General features: G+C 40.7%; 1 protein-coding gene across 10 annotated transcripts in view; it reads right to left on the reverse strand.

Annotated features, from left to right (window-relative positions):
* Positions 1–12,616, reverse strand: part of LOC113600261 (collagen alpha-2(I) chain-like) — a 69,167-nt gene that overhangs the window by 8,999 nt on the left and 47,552 nt on the right. For 4 of the 10 annotated variants that reach the window (XR_008292354.1, XR_008292355.1, XR_003421246.2 and 1 more), the window contains exon 2: positions 10,009–10,052. The exons of 2 other annotated variants lie outside the window; for them this stretch is intronic. The gene's annotated coding sequence lies outside the window, so the exon portion shown is untranslated. 4 more of the 10 variants (XR_008292357.1, XR_008292353.1, XR_008292358.1 and 1 more) reach the window with 2 other exon arrangements.

Genomic DNA, 12,616 nt, shown 5'->3' on the forward strand with positions numbered 1-12,616 from the left:
AATATAGAGTACCTCAATAGAAAGTCTAAATTTAACCATTAAAAAAAAAAAAAGTCCAGATGCCTGAGGTGGGAAAAAATTTTGCTGGCCATTAAAGTAAGATGTTTATAATGGAAATAGAAAAGAGGCTATTAAAGAATGATGGTGGGCGCCTGGGTGGCTCAGTCAGTTAAGCGCCCAACTTCACCTCAGGTCATGATCTCACGGTTCATGGGTTCAAGCCCTGTGTCGGGCTCTGTGTTGACAGCTCAGAGCCTGCAGCCTGCTTTGAATCCTGTATCTCCCTCTCTCTGCCCCTCCCCCACTCATACTCTGTGTGTGTGTCTCTCAAAAATAAACATTAAAAAAAAAAAAAGAATGATGGTGACAGTAAGGTAAAAGAAAGCGAAGCCCACATATGACTCCTGACTTTTTTTTTTAACTGTGGCAAAATACATATAACATAAAACTTGCCACCTTAACCATTTTTAAGTATACAGTTCAGCAGTAGTTATTGTTGTGAAACTGTTACCACCACCCATCTCCAAACCTCTTCCATCTTGCAAAACTGAAACTCTGTCCCCACTAAACAGTAGCTCCCCATCTGTCTTCCTCCAGCCTCTGACAACCACTGTTCTACTTTCTGTCTCTATGAATGTGACCACTCCAGATACCTCATAGGTGGAATCGCACAGTATTTTTCCTTTTGTGACTGGCTTATTACACTTAGTATAATGAATTCCCAACATACATATATTTATTTTATTATATTATTATATTAATGATATATAAATATCTATTTATATTCATATTTATATTTTCATATATATATATATATTCTGAAATCATTTGCAAAGTGATTTAAATAAAAACTCAGATCCTAGAAAGCTGGTATGATATGATGCCAATTTCTATGTGGAAGAAATATAAATGTGGCTCTTCCCAGACCTGGAGAAAGGAGTGGATGCAAATGAAGTGTGAACCCAGTGAAACCCCAAATGCAGTCTTCAGGACCAGAGATCTCCATCCCTTTCTTGAATTCTTTTGTGTTGCCACAAGATAAGAGTCCAGAGGGGTGTTGACCTTAATATTCATAGCCTTTCCCTTCATGTTTTCTGTAGGGTCCATCCCGTTATTACCCTTCCCAGGATCTTCACTCTAGCTCATAATAAACAGGCAGATAGTCAGTTAGAAAGATCATACTTACTTAGAACTTGCCATATACCAGCTACAGTCAACAGTTTAAGTGGAGAGTTGTTAAAAGGAACTTGTAGTGGACACCATTGTCACCTCCCAGATTGGCTCCTTTCTCTCCTAGATTTTGAAGCAGCTGTGGAATTCAGAATCTTCCTTCAGCTCTTGGAGTGAACTTTGGTTTAAGTGAATCAGTAAAGTCCATCACACTGGCCACAGTGACTGGTTTGGGAATCAGTCCATACCATAATTCTGGTTAATGAGACATGTTCACAGAGGTGAACCAGGAAGCCCAAAGTTTCAGACATCCCACATTGAGAGAATAAACAGTGTTAGTATGAAGGCAACGCTATGGACATCAAAGTCCTTGATGATATGGTTCACCTAATTCTGGATCTGTATCACCTAATCCTGGGGCTCACCCTAATTTCCCTCCAATTATCTGGGCCAACAAATGCCTTTTATTGTTTAAGCCTCTTGAGTTGGGTCTTCTATTATTTACAATTGAAATCATCCTAACTGATCACTATAGACTGAATTGTGTTCCCTCCAAGTTCATTTATTGAATCCCTAACCCCAATGTGATGGTATTTGAAGATGAGGTCTTTGGGAGGAAATTAGGTTCAGACAAGGCCATGAGAGCAGAGCCTCCATGATGAAATTAGTGTGCTTATAAGAAGATACAGCAGAGAGCCTTTCTCTCTCTCTCTGCCCTGTAAGGACATAGCAGGAAGGCAGCTGTCTGTAATCCAGGGATAGAGCCTCACCAGAGCCTGACCATGGCAGCCCCAGGCCTCTGAGATGAATTACAAGCAAGCTACCTTTGGGGGTCTCTGAGAATGGCAACATCACTTACGTAAATAAAAATGACAAAGAAGAACAAGAAGGAGGAGGGAAGAAGAGGTGAGAGGTAGTGTGGTGAAGGATAATCCATTTCCCTTGTTACCACCAGAAGGGAACAGTGAAAGCATCATCAGAAGTCTGGGAAAGGGCCACAATGGGTCCACATAGAGCCAATAGCTTCAAAATCTTGTATTTTTATCATAAAAAGTTTGAAAATTCTGTGTTCTACTTCATAATGTGCCTTTACACTTTTTATATCAAGATGTGAGAAAATCTTGAGAAGTGCCATTTCATCCCAAATCTTTGAAATAATCGCCTGGCCCTACCCTGCCTATCCTGGCCCATTATACCCCAATGTGAGTAACACAAATGCATCAGAAAGAGCGTTGACCTCGAAATGTTCAAATCTGAGTTCTTTTTCCAATTCCATCCTTTCCTAGCCATGTGACTTTGCAAAACCACTCACCTTCTTTAATCTTCTCTTGCCTCATGAATAAAAAGAGAACATGACATCTTTTCTGCATTTCTCACAGGGCTGGCAAGCTCCAAGGAATTAATGTGAGAGAAAGGACTTGGGAGACCAGGAAACTCTGATTGCCATGGCCCTGCAGGGTGGTACCAGTATTATTCCAAGACCATTTTGGAAGTTTCCCCAGCCTAGACTAACCCATTCCTGAATTAACCTTTCCTGTTTATTTCCATACCTGTTTATTCAATCCTTGCACCTGGAAGAGTGCAGGAAGAGGAGTACAGAAAGCAAAAAGAATGATAAAGCGCTATTTATAATCAGCTGCCAATGGGGATAAAAGTCATCTTATTCTCTGTGACTTGGCATGCCTTAGTTCCCCCCATTTCTACATCTTCCACCCTTATTATGGAATCTCAAGTATCCCTGTTCAGAGGAATTCTGAGCCTGTATCCCCTGCACTTATGAACAAATCACCTAAGACATGGGGGAGAGCAGGAAAGACAAGCTGGTTTCATCTTCAGCACCAGCTCTGATTCACTGGTTGCTTGAAACACTGTATTAAGAAGTAACAACAACAACAACAACAACAACAACAAAAAAGTCATTCAATGGGAAAGTTTGTAGAGATGGATTAGAGACGCCTGCGACAGGCACAGAAAGTGAGAACAGGAACACATGTGCTGTCACTGGCCACCCCTGGTTTAAAGGACTAAGATGAGTCAACTCTTAAGTATGCACCAAATATTGAAAGCTGGAAGGTTTCCAGAAAAATCTCAAATGCAAGGATTTTCACCCTTGGGGTCTTAGATTGGTGGGGTATTTATAAAATCAGTAATAATGGCTTATGTCTTATTTTTAATAGTATGAAGGGCCAACTCCTTGCCTCTGATGGGGTTGACTAGGTTAACTAAATGTCAAGTTTCTTTTCTTTTGGATAGAATAGTATCAACTGTATTCACTGACCCTAGGTGTATCACACTAGTCACTGTAACTTACATTTTTGAAATTACAGAAATTTTTGGAGTATCATTGGCCAACCAGACAGTCCAGCATGGAACTCATGAATAACTGTGGAACTGAATAGAGCAAAGACCTAAGATAAATGAGTGGCTTCAAAGAACAATCCTAAAAAAAAAAAAAAAAAAAAAAAAAAAAAAAAAAGTCACAGTGATTAAGAGGTTGGGAATCACTGTTCTAATGAAATCTGATGTTAAATTTACTGAGAACTCTAGAGGCTTTCAATTTGGATGACTCTATGAATTTATTTCAAAATGCCTACTTCTATCTTAGCATGTGTTACGTGAGATTTTTTTTTTAATAGCAAATAGCTTTCATTAAATAAGTAAATATCTTTTTGTTGGGGAATTCTAAAGGATTCAGCACTGTGTACATGCACTGCACTTAAGCTTTTAGGAATTTATTTTACCACTTTGGTACTTTCAGTTTGTTTGAAAGCAGGCTCTCTTGGGTGAAAGGCTCAGCTGGCATTTAAAAGCTGTCAGTTTCTTTAGGCAACTAGACTTCCTGGCTGAGTAGAGAATGTTTGTTTAGTTTTGGTCACATCCTATTGTGCTACAAGAAGCTACACGACATCAATAAGAGAAGTAGTAATTTTTGGATTTTCTTATTCTATGTATTATTTTTTTTCTAGGTTTTTTTAGGAGCCACCATTTATTTCTATATTCTGAGTTTCCCTTGCTAATGAATTCTTGCATTTTAAGTACCAACCATTGAACAAGGGGCTGCAAGATGGGTAACAATGCCAGAGAGAACCCTCCATAGAGAATGACACGCTGGGGGCTAGGGTGGCCTGAACAGGAGTTGAGCATGGAGGAGATTACAGGCCCCTGGGTCTCTCCTAAAAGCAGTGGGGATGTGGTTCTAGTCCTAGGGGGCCTCTCTACTGGTACTTCCTGTTCCACTCTTTCTTTTCCTCATTCTCTTAAATTTTCCCCTTCTCTCTCTACATCCTGTTCTCCTTTCCTTTCCCCTTTGTGTTTCTGTTCTGTCCCTTTTTTCTCATTTTCCTTCCATTCTCCTGCTTCCTCGTTTTCTTCATTGTCTCTTCCCCCATCCCCTCTTTCTTGTCCCATCTCCCATTCTCTGCCCTTTGTGTGAAAACTATTTTCCACTTACAGCATCAGTCTGTGGTTCCTAAAGGATGTTCCACCAAGTGCTAGATTCATGAGATGTACTATGGAAAATAAAAAAGATGCAAGGTGGGTCTGGATCTGTGCTTAAATAAGCTCAGGAACCAGGAACCATTGTATACAACCACCCCTCCACGCTTGGAGCTTCCGCATCCCTCATTAGCATTTTACAGGAGAAATCCTGCTATGAAAAAATAGGTCTAGCCTGATTTATACCAACGTTCCCCAAACCTCCTTGACCTCAGTGTCTTTTCCCTCCAAATAAATGAAATTCATTGAGAATACATTTTGGGAATCCTCTCATGGTAGAGCCTCTTGTCTTGACTTACCCCGGAACTTCAGAGAACTGACTTCATCCAGTATTGCTTGATGTTAAAGAGTCTTCTCACCTGTCTGAGCCTTCCTCAAGGCCATCACAGCCAGTCCTTTTCTGTCTGTCCCCTTCACTGCCCAACATTGCAGCCACCCACCAGGACCCACCTCCTAGACTTAAAAAGTTCCATACAGTTCACCTCTCATGTTAAATAATTAAGGTTGATCAGTTTTTGTTTTTTGGTTTCTTTGCCTAACAAATTGTCAAAGATTGTTTTTAAAGAATAATATGCAGGGGTACCTGGGTGGCCCAGTCGGTTAAGCATCTGACTTCAGCTCAGGTCATGATCTCTTGGTTTGTGAGCTCGAGCCCCAGGTTGGGCTCTGTGCTGACAGCTCAGAGCATGGAACCTGCTTTGGATTCTGTGTCTCCCTTTCTTTCTGCCTCTCCCCTGCTCGCACTCTGTCTCTCTCTCTCCCTCTCTCAAAAATAAATAAACATTAAAAAAAAGAAGAAGAATATGCAGCATGGCAACAAGCAGGGGAAGGTTTGGAGTTCCTGCTAGTGGCACTGTAAGTTGGTATAATCATTCCAGAGGGGAAATGTGACAGTATGTACCCAAAGTCTCAAAATGCTACTTTGGGGACTTTATCCTAAGAAAATAATTAAGGATGTAAGCAAAGATTTAGGCAAGGATTTGTTTACTGGAGTTTGTTTGTATTGCAAAAACTTGGAAACAAGTTTAATATACAACAGCGGGAGTCTGGTTGAGCATCCTGTGGCATATGCAAACGGTGGGGCGTTGTGCAGTCCTTACAAGTAGAGTTTTAGGGGACTATGAAATAGAAGCCCCAAATTAATTGTGTGTAAAAATTACACACACACACACACACACACACACACACACACACACACACACAATGTGAGCCCATTTTTTGTGAAATCAACATTCATGAGTGGGATATATACATATAAAAATGTAAGAGTATTCACCAAAATTTAGCAGTAATTATCTCTTCGTGGATAGTGGGATTTCAGCAGCTTCTTATTGATCTGTGCCTTCTGATTTTTATATAAAGAACATGTGCTTTCTGTTTATTGGAAGGAAACAGTAAGTGAGAAAAATGAACAAAAATAGTTGGTGATCCTATGCAAGCTTTGCTATAATTTAAAGTCCCAGCTGACTCCAAATAGGGTCCTGTCAACACCAACTGGGTCTTTTCTGTCTCCTGGGGTGGGGGGAAAGGCTCCATGAAGAAGGTCAAAGACAATGTCAACCTTCTTTCTGCTCTCTGAGGAAATCTGGATACAAGAGCCGGTTTCTATGCTGTGTGATGCTGCAACTTACAGGGAAAAAAAAAGATCAACACATCCCACCATCTATTTATTTAATATTAAAAATAATATTTCACTGAGTTTGGCTGGCGTCAGCTTGAGCAGTTACTCATACAGGAATTCAAACAAAAGCAGCATTGGCCCTAAGCCAGTGGGCTGGTGCTGGGTGGTCCATGTCCGTTCTTAGCTCGGAGGAGCTCCTAGTAGCTTTCAGACCTGCTTCGGGTTGGGAAGATGATGTATTCATTTATTTATTAGAAATGTTTTAACAGGAAATGCTAATAGTTTGTGTTTAGGGAGAATCGCCCAGGACAGCTGGAGGCACCCAGCAGACATGGCAGGGAAGGAGACTGCTGCTTTTGGTCTTGGAGTCAGATCAGAGCTATTGTAAGAGTCTACACTGCAGCCCAGCACACCAAATTAGCCCAAAAGATCCTGGTTGCTTTGCTTTAGGACAGAAGAGGAAGGAGCAGAGCCATTCTTTCAGATGCCCTGTTTCCCTTCTCTATTGCCATTTGTTTCCTAGAAACCCAAAGATGTGTTTTTGATGTGGCTGTGAACACAGATGTTGGCTCTACTGGGAATGAACAGGCCCTGTGTACATAAGCCTCCAGGTGGGAGTGTGTGAGCTGAGGTGTAAGAAAGCACATGTGTAACTCGAGCCCACTTTTAGTGTGGCTGTGGACTGGTGGAGTCATGTGTGAGTGCAGGGGTTATATGTGCACATCCTTTCTGTGTATGAGGATGGGTGAAAGACAAGTGTTTGCAGGGTATCTCAGGCGTGTCCTCAAACTCCAGAGTGCATTCCAGCGTTGGATCACATTCATGGGGACTTCTGAAGCGCCCAGAGAGAAAAGGAGAGGGGAGTATAAATCAAGCTCAAATATATGTGTAGGAGAGGAATATGAGCAGGTTTGAGTCTTTTTAAAAATCTCTTCCCACTGTTTTGGAAGAGTGTAGAACTTTACTCATGGGGGAAGGGCGTGATTACAGAGCCGTGAGGAACAGGGTCCAATGTGTAACCCAGTCTAGCCCGACAAAAAGGCTGTTCCTGTGTTTCCAGATAACAATGGAGGTGAAGCCTGACCCTGGAAACCAGTCAAGATTCCCAGAGATAAACCCTCGGGCAGCAAGAACACTGTCAATGAAAAGAAACTGACCTTTTGCCTTCTGGAGTCACAGAATTCCCACAAATGCTATGGCCTCATCAGCTCTGGCAGGCTCACCACCACAGCCCCAGACTTTGACGCCAATTCATAAACAGCACAGAGGGTGCTGCTGGGAGCTCTGAGGAGGGGGCTGTACTAGAAGTCAGGCAGCTCCACCTCCGGCACCTCAGAAAAGAGCATGTCCCCTACTTAGATTTTCTTCTGGAGGTTTATCTTCCCTCCAGGCTCACAAAACGATGAGAGAGCTCCTTAAAGGGTTTTCCTCTGCCCTGTGTGGTCTGGTCTGCAGAAGGTACCTCAGGTGAGTCTTTTACCTGACAGAACTATAGGTGTTCTCAGTCTGAACTGAGAGCCTTCCTAAGGAATGCACAGTTGTGGAACAAGGGACAGAAAGTCTCAGGACAGGGGCAGTAGAGGTCTGGAGCTGAAAGTGACGAGGAGACAGGAGAGAACATGAGGGAGATGAGTTTGTGTCTATGACAATAAGAGGAAAGCACGAGGTTGGAAATTAAGTTTCTTGTTTAAGGTCACAAAATTAATCTCTTTAAGCCTCAGGTTCCTCAGAAAAATGGGAATATTAGAGTTTCTGGTTTTTAAATCCAATAAAACAGGATTTTATTCCTGTATAACTGCTTTCCTGCCCAACCTTAAAATGCATCAAGCATCACATAAGCCTCTAGAACAATGGTTTTCCATGTTGGCTGCCCAGGAACTGTTTGGGAAGCTGCCGACAATGTTAGTGCATGAATCCCACCTCCAGAGAGTCTGATGGAATTGGTCTGGGTGAGGCCCAGGGTTTCTCCGGGTTTCTCTCTCCTTTTCTGAATCCTCTTGCCAACTCCTACCCTGACTGACATGTAAGTGTTTCCTAAAGTTCTGCTTTTTGTTCTCATCTTTCTCTTTATTTCCTCTATATATCCCTTCTCATTCACTTTTACTTCTTTAACTATCACATTTTGGGGGATGATGCCCAAATCTAAGTCCCTGATCTTTCTTTTCTTTCTTTTTCTATCTCCACCCGGAGCAATGTTGAAGCTCCAGTACGTGCCCAGTTCTAAACTCAACATGTTGCCCCAGTGCTATTTCATCCCTTGGCTTCCCTATTTCTGTGATGATATGCCCTTCACTGTCCTACCACCAAGGCTCGAAACTTTAGTGTTCTCTTTGTGTGATGATTTTTTAAATGTATTGACACAAGAATGTTAATACATAACTTCTCTGCCTGACATAAACCTCTCTACCATCTACCCATGAAGAGAATATTGTCTTTGATGGCTTTGCTAAGCCTTCCCTGTAAGGAGAGTTCTGCCTTTCTCAGGATGGCCCCTAGGCCTCATGACTCAAAATTGGGAGAGTGGATAAACAGAGACAAGACAGAAGGAAAGGACGAGGAGAATAGAAGACAGAGTCTCATGAGCTGACACTGTTGAGTGTTTCAGGACAGGAGAAATGGAAAGTGAAGGGTTAAGAGAATGAGACACTCCAGAGCTAATGAAATGTAAGAATTACTGAGAAGACAAAAGTGATGTTTAAGAATTGTTCTTAAAGCTTATGAATGGTAAGCTTTTTAATGTTCTCGGAGAATGGCAAGCAAAATTCTTGGTTAGTTTTAAAACAATTTTGTTTGCTAGGCTTTTTTCAGATGATAGTTGCTTTGAGACTGGGTCATGTGGATGTCCAGCTTGTACCTGGGTTATACATGACACCCCCTTCCTCCCCACTTGTCATATCTAAACGGTTGCCAAACCTTGTAAAATTTTTCCCTTCTAGGCTTACCACTCTTCAACTGCCCAGCAACACCATACATGCCAGCTTGACTTCCTCATATCTCAAACATTTTTTCCTTTGGACTTCAGCTCATTCTGTTTCCTGCACCCAGAATCACTGCCCATTCCCATTGTTTTAAGTTCTTTCCATGCTTCAAAGCCCAGCTCAGATTCTCCCTTCTCAAGGAGACCTTCCCTCTCAATGCTCCATAGTCTACATTCCTTCCTGCTCTTGCATACATCATTCTGAAATCAACAATAATGATGATGATACCAACAGCTAACATTATACTGAGCTTATTATGTGCACACACCATTGTAAATGCTTTGCACATATAATTTCATTTAATTCTTACAAAAACCCTATGAGATAGTACGGTAGGAACTGAGACAGGATGGGTAAGTGACTTTTCCCACTTTAAAAAGCTATCATTGACTCAGATAGGATGTGAATCCCTACAGTCTGCATCATTGCTATAGAGCACTGACACTTTAACACTTCAGTACATGCCTGAAATGTCCTTGTCATTCCTCTATGTCTACAGGCATAGACGTTTTCATTTGTTACTACTTTGCATTTTGCACCTCCCCCCATTCAACACTGTCAGATGAGTGCTTGTGCTTCACTATCGTCAGATTTACACAGTTACTTAGCAATTCCCACTGGCATCCAAATAGAAGACATCAGCATGTGCATGATCAAGACTTTGACTTACAGAGATCCACTTTAGGTTGAAGTCTTAAGGGACACTTAATCTAAGAGCAGGGAGCCTATGTTTATAAATCTTACCTTTGAGTTTCATCTTCTTCCTCATAATGTCTTTGACGTGTCAGCTGTAAAGCAAACCACAGAATGGCCATACTTGAGTGAGGCAAAGATTTAATGCTGCTGCTCTAGTTCAAGTGGCTGTACCTAGAACTACAGTTGTGTTTTGCCAGTCATTGTGAAGTACACACACAGTGATTTAGTGCAGCTTGGTTTATATTCAGAGGCAGCTCTATTCTAACATCTTGGAGTGAGCAATGGGATTGCTATGAGAGCGGAGGGCAATTCACTTGGTCAGGAATCGTTTTCAGGTGAAGAAAACGAAAGTTTTAGTTGAGAAATACAAAAATCAATTCTTTTTAATTATTTTAAACATATAAAGAACTTTCAGAATAAAAGCTTTCTTTGAAACTTAAATACAGACATCCCATTCCGGAAGTCCCAAGATAGAGGACTGGTTTCCCCCATCTGAAACAACCAAAAAAGTTGACAGAATAGCTGAAATGCAGTTTGAAAGGCACCATATATTAAGTGAGAGGATAGTGATCCCTGAAAGATGAGAAACAAATGAAGTAAGCACCACAGTTGCCTCAGCTTACTGCCTTAAGGGACTTTCCAGGTCCCAGTGCAAAGAGGGGGCCCCAGGCAGAGCCAGGCAAACTCCGTGACTTGAGATTACAAAGCTAAGAGTCTGAGGAGATCAAGGCTGCTAGCAGAGTATAAGAAAGGAGAGAATGGCAGACAGAGAGGAAGTACTGGAGGTTTGCAGAGGGTTCCCACTTGAGGATTCAGCTGAGGACTGACCAGCACATACATGTAAGGAAAATATCTGAGGCCAGAGAAAGAACCATCCAAAAAGATTACAGATAACTGATTGGCACTCACACAGGGGTGGGAATAGGATCTGTCCTCACCAGATGGACTTGAAAACCTCAAGATTCATGTATGGCTGGGGGGCAGGGGTGGCTGGGGGGGTAGGCATAGAGTATCTAGAAGGGTATTGCCTCAGTAGTAAGGATTAATTAGTCCTAGACTGAACACTGCTCCAGTCCTGATTAACAAATCTTTAAAACAAGACCCAAAGGATCAAACTATTTCCAAGTGATTTAACCAAATCTTAGAACAAAGATCCAGAATATTTATAGGAATACAGAAATATTCAGCACTCAACAAAATAAAATTCAAATGCCTAGAATCCAATAAAAATTACTAGCCATGCAAAAAAAGCAGGAAAGTACAATCCACAGTGAGAAGATGAAACAATCGATTAAAACTGATACAAAACAGATATAGATGTTAGATTTAGCAGAGAAGGATATTAAAACAGTTATAACTGTGTTACCCATGTTTCAAAAATTAAATAAAGACATGAAAGATATATTTATTAAAAAAACCAAGTATCATTTGTTTTATTTTTAATTATATGCTTATAAAGAACATGTTTTTAATTTTTTTTTGATGTGTATTTATTTTTGAGAGACAGATACAGAGCGTGAGTGGGGGAAGGGCAGAGAGAGAGGGGAAACACACAATCCGAAGCAAGCTCCAGGCTCCCAGCTGTCAGCACAGAGCCTGACACGGAGCTCGAACCCACAAACTGTGAAATCATGACCTGAGCCAAAGTCAGATGCTTAACTGACTGAGCCACCCAGGCGCCCCAGAACATGTTTTTAAAATAGACTACAGGGATGAACAATATTTTACTTTTTCCAAAAATATTTTGGCATTATGTTAATAGACTCCTTGTTTATTATCTTTTTGCTTTATAATCTATTTTGTGTTTTGCTGTGGATTTTTTATTGTGGTAAAAAATGCATAACATAAAATTTACTATGTTAACAATTTCTAAGTGTACAGTTCAGCAGTGTTAAATATATTCACATTGTTTTAGAACCAAGATCCAGAACTTTTTCATCTTGCAAAACTAAAACTCTATACTGATTAAACAACAATTCCCCATTTCTCCCTCCCTCCTGTTCCTGGCAACCACTATTCTACTTTATGTTTCTTTAAATCTGACTACTCAAGATACCTCATATAAGTGAAACCAAATAGTATTTGTCTCTTTGTGATTTATTTTACTTAGCATAAGGTCTACAAGTTTCATCCATGTTGTAGCATGTGTCAAAATTTCCTTCCTTTTTAAGGTTGAATAATATTCCACTTATGTATTTACTACATTTTGTTTATCCATTCATCCATTGATAGACACGTGGGTTTCTTCCACCTCTTGGCTATTATGAATAGTGCTGCCGTGAACATGGGTGTGCAAACATCTCTTTGAGGTCCTGCTCTCAATTCTTTTGGATATATACCCAAAAGTGCAATTGCTATATCACCTGCTAAATCTATTTTTAATTTTTTGAAGAACTTTCTTACTATTTTCCATAGTGGTTGCACCATTTTACATTCCCACCAAGAGCACATAAGTGTTTCAGTTTCTCCAGATCTTTGCCAACACTTATTTTCTATTGTTGCATTTTTATAATATGTATCCCAATGGGTATGAGGTGATATTTCATTGTGGTTTTGATTCACAATGATTAATGGTGGTGGGCATTTTTCATATGCTTATTGGCTATTTGTATATCATCTCTGGAGAAATGTTCATTTAAATCCTTTGACCACTCTT

Source organism: Acinonyx jubatus, chromosome D2, assembly GCF_027475565.1.
Source record: "Acinonyx jubatus isolate Ajub_Pintada_27869175 chromosome D2, VMU_Ajub_asm_v1.0, whole genome shotgun sequence".
Lineage (NCBI taxonomy): Eukaryota > Metazoa > Chordata > Mammalia > Carnivora > Felidae > Acinonyx > Acinonyx jubatus.